Source organism: Arachis hypogaea, chromosome 13, assembly GCF_003086295.3.
Source record: "Arachis hypogaea cultivar Tifrunner chromosome 13, arahy.Tifrunner.gnm2.J5K5, whole genome shotgun sequence".
NCBI classification, from domain to species: Eukaryota; Viridiplantae; Streptophyta; class Magnoliopsida; order Fabales; family Fabaceae; genus Arachis; species Arachis hypogaea.
Genome location: NC_092048.1, coordinates 24,671,816 through 24,682,947, shown reverse-complemented (window position 1 = coordinate 24,682,947; position 11,132 = coordinate 24,671,816). Strand labels below are relative to the sequence as shown.

Genomic DNA, 11,132 nt, shown 5'->3' with positions numbered 1-11,132 from the left:
CGCTTAACCGAGAACAAGTGGAATAACCACTACTGCGGCTACTATCTAGGCGGGTGTTTAAAAGCTCAACCTGGAGCAAGTGGAATAATCTACTACTGCTGCTACTACCCAGGCGTCACAATCACTGACCTGGAGCAAGTGGGACGAACCACAATCCTTGCTACTATCCAGGTATCTCAAACATACATTCATTCAATCAATAATCAATCATCATTATTATCAAATCTCAAACATTGACCCAAAGCAAACGGGACAAACCATAATCCTTGCTACTGCCCAAGTTTCTCATTCAAAAATTCATTATCATATTAATCCTTTCATAATCATTCAAAATTTCATAATTAAACTCAGTTTTCATAATTTTTCTTCCTCATCTCATACCTGGAGCAAGTGAACAACGCCACTGCCTACTACCCAGGGGTCACATATCACAGTCACTTACATCCCATCATTTCTTCATTTCCTCAATCACAATTCATTACTCTAAACCTTTCTTCTTTGTTAGGTTAACTCCCTCTCAAGGTTTAACACCCCACTATGCCTAAAACTAAGTTTTAGGGTCTTAGAAAGTAAAAATAGAAGTTTAGAGGTTTAAAATCATGTTTAAAATCACAAAATACAATGTTGCTGAAAAATAGGATCCCGCGTACGCGAACCATGTCCCGCGTATGCGGAAGTGTAAATTTTTCCAACTCGTGTACGTGACATACTCCCGCGTACGCGAGCATGTCTGGCCGAACCAAACGGCTGCGTCGCGTGTACCCCTGCGTACGCGAGCCTCCCACAAATTCCAAAACTATTAAGTGTTGCATAATTGCCTTTCGCACACCAAACTTCCGACGAGCATAACTTTTTTGTTTTAAAACATTTTTCAACCGTTCTTTAAACGGTGTAAGTTTCATGGACCCAATTTTCATATAAAATAAGTTTGAGGAACATTGAAGGTCCGGAAGCCAAGTTATGGCTCACCAAAGTTCGATCATAAATCAACTTTATACAAAACATTCTCAACCTCTATTTTCACAAAAGTTACACTTTTTTAACAAACTACTTCAACCATATAGAACCCAAATCACACCAATTACACCTTAATTCTTCATTCTCATATCAAGACATTCCTTCCACAAAATCATTAATACCAACACTAACAATTTCACTCATTACAACCTTATTCCTCAACTTACCAACAATACTAATTCATACATCATTAATATCATCACAACATCAATCAACTTCATTCAACACTCCATATAATTCTACACACATCACAATTAACCAAAACTATCAAATATACACCAACATACAATTCATCTTATCCTAAGTCATCTAGCCTAAGTTTTCACGTTACATTATATTTTAATTACGAGAAACCGAAATCATACCTTGGTCGATTCCTCCTAATGCATGGAACACCTCAAGTATTCACTGTAAACAAATATCCACAGCCCCAAAGTTCAAGTTCAAGCTCCCAACTTTGCCAATTAGCCTCCAATAACACCAAATTGTTTCCAAGTACATAATTCAATCTAAATTTTCATACAACAACACTAGAATTACCTTAGGATTCAAAAATTCAGTAATTTGACAAGGATTAAGATTTCCTTACCATTACCCACGAGTCAATTGTGCAAAGCCCAACACTATCCACGAGCTAATTTGACCCTAAAACATCAAAATCATATATATTCAACATAATTTCATATTGAAGTTTCGAAATTGGGGGAGAAAATTCGAAACTGAAAATGTAATCTCCTTACCGAATTGATTAATGGGTTTTGTAAAGAATTCCAATACGAACGCGTGACCGCTGACGACTCATCAATCGGAGCTCCGGATTGAAAGTTATGGCGAATTGAAAATGGAGCAAGGGTTTGGCTATGGCTTCTTCTCCCCCAAACCCATTTCAGCGTGTTTCCATTGTAAATTGAGGAAGAACGGCTGATGCCCTCCATTTTATGTAAGTGGGCTGGGCTTTGGTCCCATTTTGGATCCAGTTTTGATCGATTCGGCCTGTTCAACCCAATCTTGGGCCAAATTCTTTAAAATTAATGTCAAAATTCTTATTTTAATTAGCTCTATCTCATTAAAATATAAAATTGAAATTTCTAATTCTTAAATTAATAATAATTTATTGACTAATCATTTACTAATTTTACGAGTTCTACAGAAGCTGCCAGTACAGAGGTGCGGGGGTCTCGGGCGAAGAACGACCCTAATCCAAAGACGCGATTCTTGTAAGGCTCAGAGGCGGTCTCGCGCCAAACTCTATTAGGATCTACCACCGAGGCATCGGAGCTGGCGGGGTCGTCCCCACTAGGCAGTTCAGATTGCTGGGTCACAACCTCCAATCTCTACGTATAATCCTCCTCTATAACACACATTTTCATTAGAATGATAGTTAATTAACTTTAAACCGAATAAATTTCAAAGTTATAATTAATTGAAACTCACATAATGAGCTGCAGACCGCTCATCGGCAAATCTCTCCTTGTTAGTCTTCAACGTATGGGTATACTTGAAGGTCTCCGCCAATGTCGCCTTATGATCTAACGACTTAGACTACACATATTGAAACCAACAAATAAAATAAATCAAGTAATAATTAACAAATATTAGAAAATAAACTACATACCAGGCTACTCTTCGTCTTCATGAAAGTTGCCGATCCACCAGTATACTTCGACGATCTCGGCGAAGCCCTGTTAGCTCTGTTTGTCAGACGACAATACTTGAACCCCTCATCAGTACTAAAATAGACGTCCAGTTCCTTCTTAATTTCTAGACGAAGCTAAATAGTAAGGTTGTCGTGCCCCTGCTGAATGTCCTGCATTATCTGCTGAAGTCGTTTAGCTATCCGATGATTGTAGATCTTCTTGATCAAGATATTATGTTTCTTATCCCAGATAAATTTATCCTACACAAAGTAATTCAATAACATTAGTTAGCCAAAATAAAAAACAATTAAAATACAATTAATTCACTAAGGATTCTTACCGCCCATTTCTGAAACCATCGCTCTCAAGTCTCAGCAGGGATCTTCGTGTAGCTCGGCCATGCAGTGTCGTACATGGACTTAATTACGTTGGATATCTCCTGAGTGCATGTATTGTTATTTAGTGCAAACCTATCAATGAAAAACTTAAGATTAACTTACACATAAAAACACATAAAACTTAACAAATTCAAAGTAGATTGCAGATAAAAGACATTAAAATAGTGTGTACTCACGCCTGCATGCCATTAGGCCAAATCCTCGTCCGTATCACAAGCTGTGGTGGAGGAGCATCTGGTTGAGACGCAATTAGGGGTGAAAAAAGGTCAGACAGCCTGTCAGGGGCTTGCAACCTGGTCTGTGTTTAGTCTGGCCTGGCCTAGCCAGTTGTAAAATAGGCAGAGGCTCAGACTCATGTAAAAGTCTTAATATGTTAATAGGTGAGGTCCAAGCTCACTAATTAGCCTTATTGGCCTGTCAGTTCTGTTTGGACCTGTTAACACATAATTAAATATATAAATAATTTTTTTATTATTAACAAAATTATGAGATATTTTAAATTTATTATATTTTATTATAAATACTTTTGTATATTTTAAATACTTTAAAAGTTTGAAAATTCTTATAAATATTAAATATGACATATTACATATAAATTTTTTTATTAAAAAATAATTTTTTTAAATAATTTTTTTATTTTTGTAAAAAAAAATATCAAACCTTTTAATATTTTTCAAGCCAGGCCAAGCTGAATAACAGGCCAGACTTAGTACTTTTAAAAAAGTCTATAACAGGTTGCAGACTAATCTCAAGCCAATTAACTACATGACAGACCAGGCCTGTTAAGAGCAAAGCCTGGCCTGACCTGGCCTGTTTCCACCCCTAGACGCAATAGAGGAATCACCCACCACGGGCTATGTCGCTGGAGCTGTAAGGGACGGAGGGGGTATAGCAGAAGGAGGTACGTAATTTGAGTTCGGGACCATGAGAAACTGCTGGTCTGCTGGACCCGCCCGTGACGTCACAAGAGTCGATGGGGTAGTTGGAGTAGAGGGTGATGATTGAGCAGTCCCTGAAAATTCGGTGGAAATCCTCCCTCTCCCACAACTATGAAACCCACTCGTTCTATTTGTGCTACCTGTCGTCATGTCTACAAAGAGAATATATTATTAACACTAATCAAGATAGATACAATACAAATCTTTCAACATTTATATTATTTCAAAAAAATTTTGAAATAACCTCTCCTAAAATTGGACATATATCCACCTTTAATTTACGGTTCCCATAAATCCAACTAACCTCAATCCACAACATCAGTCAAAACTCAATTAAATTCACATATTTCCAACAAAATATATTAACTTGTTTATACATTAAAAAAAAACATTTTAGTTTGAGTTATGCTAAAAAATTTCAACAAATAATTATTTATACATTTAAAGTCATTCGAAGAAATTTCATACCTCCATCACCGTCTATCTTTTTATTCCAAATTCACTTCATTTTCATACTTAATTTATACTATATATATAATATTGTACATATAGCACGCATTTTTACTTAACATATATATATACATATATATATATATATATATATATATATATATATATATATATATATATAAATAGTGTTAAATTTGAAGCAATTTATGCTCATGTAAATTTATTTAAAAGTGCATCTTAATTATTGATACTAAACTTAATTTAATCCTAAATCCTAAATAAGCATATGATAACCAAATTTTAAATCCTAAATTAACTTAATCCTAAATTAGCATAGGATTATCAAATCCTAAACTCTAAATTAATATATAAGTAAATCTTAAATCCTAACTTAACCTTGAATCCTAGATTAGCATGCATATAATAATCAAATTCTAAATCCTAAATTAATATATAATAAAATCTTAAATTAACCTAAACAAAGAAAAAGAGTGACCATGGCACTTAAGTAGCGAACAAAGGAAGAAGAACTCAGAGGAGTGAGATGTGGTGGTTGTGCTGAACGACAACAGCCATGATGTTGGAGAGAGAGAGAGAGAGAGAGAGAGAGAGAGAGAGAGAGAGAGAGAGAGGGTTGGTTTCCCTGAGGGGAGAGGAGGCGGCGACAGAAGGGGCCGACGGTGGTAGGGCTGACAGAACAGCGGGGAGAAGAGAAGGGTAGAGAGAGTGGAAGAAGAGAGGTTAGAGAGAGAGAGAGGATATTTCTAAATGATGGGAGAGAAGGTTTGCACTTTGAATTTTAGGACTCGTTACAGTCGGATAAATCCGACGATAACGCATTGCGGTCACCAAAACACAGCGTTCCACTAAATGGGTTTACCGGTGGAAAAATCCGTCGATAAATCCCACGCTACATTTTGCGTCTATTTTTCCCATTTTTCTTCCAATTATTACCGTCGAAAACAGAAATCCGCCGATAATAATTTCACCTGACGAATTCCACACCAAAATTATCAATAAATATGTCGATAAAACCGACACTAATGTGCGACGCTAAATCTGACGGTAACTCCGACAATAATCAGCGCATTTCTTGTAGTGTTGGTCATTTTAAAAGTTATTTTCGGTTCTTTTAGAAAATTAATCCGAATCATATTTTGGTCTTTCAAAAATAAATTAAAATAATATTTTAGTAAACATACAGGGAATGACATAAATAATTATAAATTAGGACCTGTGAAATTTTTATGAAAATCTGTCTCCATAAATAAATAGGTCAGGAAAGAAGACAGGCGATAAAGATACCCACTCCATAGGGTCTGCAAAATCTCCAAAAAAAATTACTAAAATATTTTTATTTATATATAAAAAGTAAATTATAAATTATCATATTGGATATTTAATATTTATATTTGATTATGTTAAATTGTGCTTAGAACTTTGAATTGTATTATCTTATATTAAACTTTGTTGAATTTTTTGAGGATGTGTTATACATGTGTTTTGTGTTAAACTTTTTTTAAAAAAATGTTACAATACCCATGAATACTTGTGACTATCTGCTGTTCTAATAGAGAAAACTAAACAGAGATATGGGATGAAAATAGAGATCATTCTCATAAAAGGGATGAGGAACGGGGAAGAGATATTTGCTTCAACGGATATCTATTGTCATTCCTAATGTCATATCATATTATATAATTTTGGTTTAAATATTAAAAATATTGTAGTGCAAATTGGAAGAAAATAAATTGTGATTTAAATTAAAATTTAATCAATTTTAAAATTACATGACAAAAAAAATACATGTCATTATATTTACATGCCATTTAAAAAGTGTATTTATTACTTTTCCAATATAAGGATATGAAAGAACCACATGCTTCTCACAATTATTTCAATTCAATAATAGAAACACTTAAATAAATATTCGCAATTTCTCTTTAGCAGGTCCTTTCATTTTCTAGTAATAAAAACACCAGAAGTTTCTGTCCAATGTCTCCGGAACCGCTAAATCTAAAATACGAAAAATATATGCACTAATTTTGTGTATTCTTTTTACATTTTATTAACTTTATAATTAAAAATTATTGATAAAAAAAGTTCTTTTATATGATAAAACAAAATGTACCGAAAAATACATAAAAAATAATACAAACATGATTTATTTTCCTCGAAATTGAAAAGTTGGTACTGTCACTGTTGTATGTTATTCACCGACACATACTAGGGCAAAAGGAAACTGCCAAATCGTAATTATTTAACTTCTGTGATATATGCTCTAAGAGTTAAGTAATTCAATTAATTATAGACCAACTTTCGGATCCCTTTTGTCTATTAGTAGAGTAAATTACTAAAATACTGCAAGTTTATATCGCTAAGAAAAGTATTTTCGAAAAATAAAATTTTAAAAATTAAAAGAATGCGATAGAAATGATTAAATATTAAATATTAAATATATATATTTAAAAAGGTTTTAAAGAAATTAGATTTTAATGAAAATTTTTGTAAGTATTATCTTAAAATTTGGTAATTCTATACAAAATGACTTTTTTTTAATTTGTTAATGATTTTATTTTTTTTAAATAAATAAAAAATATCTGAAGATTAAATTTTATTTTGATTTTTTATATATATCTTTTAAATAATTATACTAAATATTTTTACAAAATTTCAGATCATATTATTTATTAAATATAAAAAGTTATTTATCACATATAAAATTATATTTTTTTAATTATTTTGTGTTTTTTTTTTAATTTTTGATTGTTCAATTAACATTTGTATTTTTTCGAAATTAATTTTATCAGTCGTGTAAACTTTCAACATGGCACCATTTACATGTTATGTTTGCTAATATATAAGATAAGAGCATAGCTGTCATATGACCACCTAATCCAGCATTGATAATAATGGAGTACTAGTAATTTCTTGTGCCCTAGCTAAAGCAAAAATTAAAGAATATGTCCTTTCTTAGGTCCCAAGTTACGTTCATCAAATGCAACCATTTGGCACTTCACTAGATAACACCTCCCATTATTGGCTGGGTAATTGTACTTAAAACTTTTTTTTTAGGTCAATTATCATATTGGTTTTTATAGTTTTATTAATTTTTAAATTAGATTACTATAATTTTTAAATTTTGTAATTGATTTTTTATATTAAATAAAAATTTTAATTAAATTCTTTTTAATTTATTTTGTTAAAAAATATAATTTTATAAATATTTTTTTATTTTGTATTTGATCTATAATTAATTATACAATATTTTAAAAGTAAATATTTAAAAAAAAATTTTACTGAAAAACAATAACTATTAAGATATAAATATAATTTTTTTTATCTAATTTATCAAGATTCAATTAAAAATGTTTAAACTATAAAAATCTATAAGTAATTCATTTTTTATTTAGGACGGATGGGCCTGAGGAGGTTTATTAGGGGGTTAATAAAGTGTATTTTGGAAAAATAAATTATTATTTTTGTATTCATAAATTTTGTGAATGTTAATAAAAATATCCATCAAATAAAAAAATTAACGTTATATCCATAAAAGATGAATTTTATATAATAATACTATCTAAATTTTAATTTTTTGCTAATTTTTTAATAAAATTTTTAAATTATTCAATCTTTTATCTTTACCTTTTTTTTTAAATTTCAAACTTTCACAAGTCTTCTACTACTATCAGCACTTTTTTTTATTATCACTGCCTCTCTTCATTTTCTATTGCCATCATTTATCATCACCACCATTATTACCATCATTTTCATTTTCTTTTAATTGGTAGTACGCAACACTCAAGAACCTTCTTCTTTTTTCCATTTTAGCGGTAAAAAATTATTAGATTCCATTATTGTACACTCTCAATTCAATCTTTTTTCTTGGAATAATGATATATCGGTATGCCATGGTGTGTGTCAGAATAGGAGCATGAAAGCGCACTTCCTCTTCAAAAGGTAAGGCTTCATCAACGTCTCTCACGTTAAGCTCCCTGGTCTCTCCCTCAGTGAACCCAACGTCTACGATTTCGGCACTCCTTATTATAAGCAAATGTTTCATGATCTTCACAAAAAAATCTTGAACTACATCCTCCTCTTCCTCCTTCTTCTTCAATGAATCAATTTTTTATTTTTTTTTTTACATTTTCAGAGATCATGAGTTGCTTCAAATAGATAAAAAATAAAAAGAAAAAATCAAACTTTTAGAAAATACTTGAGTATAAAGAGAGAAACGTGGCCAGAGATACGAGTCATCGTGAGTGAATTACTTGCAGAGGAGGATGGCGGACATAGCTTAAGCCTCCTGGTGAGGGAAGAAGGAGAGGAGGTGTGCGAACTTTAAGAAGAGAGTGTCGAGATCGATCTACTTGCAGAGGTTGAAGAGCGTCTCAGCGTGAAAACGTTGCTCGTTGGAGGAAGACATCAGATACGATATTATGATCTCAAATGGAGATGGGAATGGATCAATGGCTCACATGGCAGCCAGTTCTGATTGCTATAATTGAGTTGACTCTTGGAAATTATTTTTTCTATTTTTTTAGTTTTTTGGTGGCTGACGGTGATAAAGGAAGAAGAGTGAGAATTGTAAAAGTTTGAAATTTAGAAAAGAAATAAATGGGATAATTTGAAAATTTCATTAAAAAGTTAATAAAAAATTAGGATATTAGTACTGTTGTCAGATGAAATTCATCATTTATAAATATAATATTAATTTTTTTGTTTGATAAATATTTTTGTTAATATTCAAAAATTTATAGATACAAATGATAGTTTATTCTATTTTAGAGGGGGTAATAAGTAATTTGTGGGTTTACGGTCATCTCTGATTTGTTTTAACTCCTCACAAAGGCATTTTAGTTCATTTGCTAATTTTTCTTTCTCATTTAGAGCTTCACTCTGTGAAGCCTGAAAAAGCACGTAACAGCATAATGCTCCAAATCAAAAGTATTTCCGATTTTCACAATAATATTTTACGACATGTTAGGAAGAACTGCATTAGCAGGTGAAAAAAAAGAAAGAAAAAACTTACTCGCTGTGCCTCTAGTTCAGAGGGCTTTCCACTTGTGGACCCTTGAGCGTCATTGCTAAGGTTTCTCCACTTATCCTGAATTACGACAAAAGAATAAAAATTAAAAATCGTAAATTGATATTAGATGCGAAATTCAGAATCACATCACCAACAACCCCCAACTCAGAATACCAACTTTGGCCACACATCAAAGTCAGAATAAAATCAAAATTAAAACAGAACACCATGAGCATATTTTCTTAACAAAGGAAACAGAACACTATGAGCCAAAACAACTTCTGCATATAACCAATCAACAAAGAAGCCAAAACAACTTCAATTTTTCAAGCTTTATTCCAACTAAGTCTGAGAAATTGAACCAACAAACATACTGTTCCTGTTATCACCCAAAAAACAAAAGAGCTTCTTCTTGTCTATTCTCATCATACATCCAAAATTAGCTAGAGATTAAACATATCAAATCATTCAAAAAGAAAAGAAAGGCTGGGATAGGGGCAAGAACAGTACCGATGTTCGATGGGGGGAGAATCTGGTGGAGGTCACGCGTTTGGAGACCAGGAGAGGTGCGGACGAGGCTCTATTCCGATGCAGAGGAGGCACGGGGGTGGCTCGTCTAGTGCGCGACTTGGAGGCCGGCGGGAGCGCAGAGGATGTGGGACTAAGAGGCGGCGCAGAGGAGGAGCCGGACGAGGCTCGATTCTGATGTAGAGGAGACACGGGGGTGGCTCGTCTAGTGCGCGACTTCGAGGCTGGAAGGAGCGCAGAAGATGTGGGACTGAGAGGCGGCGCGGAGGAGGAGCCGGACGAGACTCGATTACGATGCAGAGGAGGCACGGGGGTGGCTCGTCTAGTGCGCGACGTGGAGGCCGGAGGGAGCGCAGAGGATGTGGGACTGAGAGGCGGCGCGGAGGAGGAGTGACAGGCGGCTTGAACCTTGAAGGAGACGCGGAAGAGACAACGAGAGTTGGGACTGGGAGAGTGGGAGTTCAGTGACGGTAGGTGAGAATCAGAAGTGAGAACCTTAACCTACTAACCCTAGTTGTTAAAAAGTTATATATATATATATACTCCGGGACGGGTAGGAGCGGGTTTATCCTAAACCCGACTCCGTCCCGCCCTGCTCATCAAACCCGCCACAGTTCAGACCCGCCCCGCACCGGATCGGATTTAAACCCGTCCCGACCAGATAGAGGGGTAGAGCGAGTACCCGCGGGTACAGATACTGCTGCCATCCCTAACAAGACTGGATCTGGTAGCGGTACGGTGCTAATAGTAGTAGATCAACGAAAAAGCTTACAGTACGGGATCTTGAAGATTCGTGCATCGTGCAATAAGTTCAATTTGGTATTTGCTTTTAGTTTATTTTGGTATTCAGTAAGTAGTATAATTATTAAGAACGGGTTTCTACCTGTACTAATAAGGATAATGTTTTAGGCAACAGATTCAAGTTTCTAATAACAAGGCGTGTGTTGGATTGTATGAATTACGTCCTAACATTGTTTAATGAAAATTAGCAATTAAAAAAACAAGAAGAAAATCGTAGGTTTAACATGTTTTGTAAACTTGATGGTAATATATACCAAAAGAATTACGATAAGGAAGATCAGACTTTTGATTTAAACTTAAGAAAGTACAAAAGATTAATTTTTTGTTAATCAAG

At 33.7% G+C, this 11,132-nt stretch overlaps 2 long non-coding RNA genes across 2 annotated transcripts; both read right to left on the bottom strand.

The window, feature by feature from the left end:
* Nucleotides 1-1,301: 1,301 nt before the first annotated feature.
* LOC140178119 (uncharacterized) lies at nucleotides 1,302-3,124 on the bottom strand. Its single transcript, XR_011870362.1, has 5 exons — nucleotides 2,995-3,124; nucleotides 2,452-2,914; nucleotides 1,758-2,368; nucleotides 1,607-1,662; nucleotides 1,302-1,526 (listed from the first exon to the last, which is right to left on the bottom strand). It is a non-coding gene; the product is annotated as an uncharacterized lncRNA (long non-coding RNA).
* A 743-nt stretch (nucleotides 3,125-3,867) lies between these two features.
* On the bottom strand, nucleotides 3,868-10,586 carry LOC140178118 (uncharacterized). Its single transcript, XR_011870361.1, has 3 exons — nucleotides 9,980-10,586; nucleotides 9,473-9,547; nucleotides 3,868-4,142 (listed from the first exon to the last, which is right to left on the bottom strand). It is a non-coding gene; the product is annotated as an uncharacterized lncRNA (long non-coding RNA).
* Nucleotides 10,587-11,132: the final 546 nt, after the last annotated feature.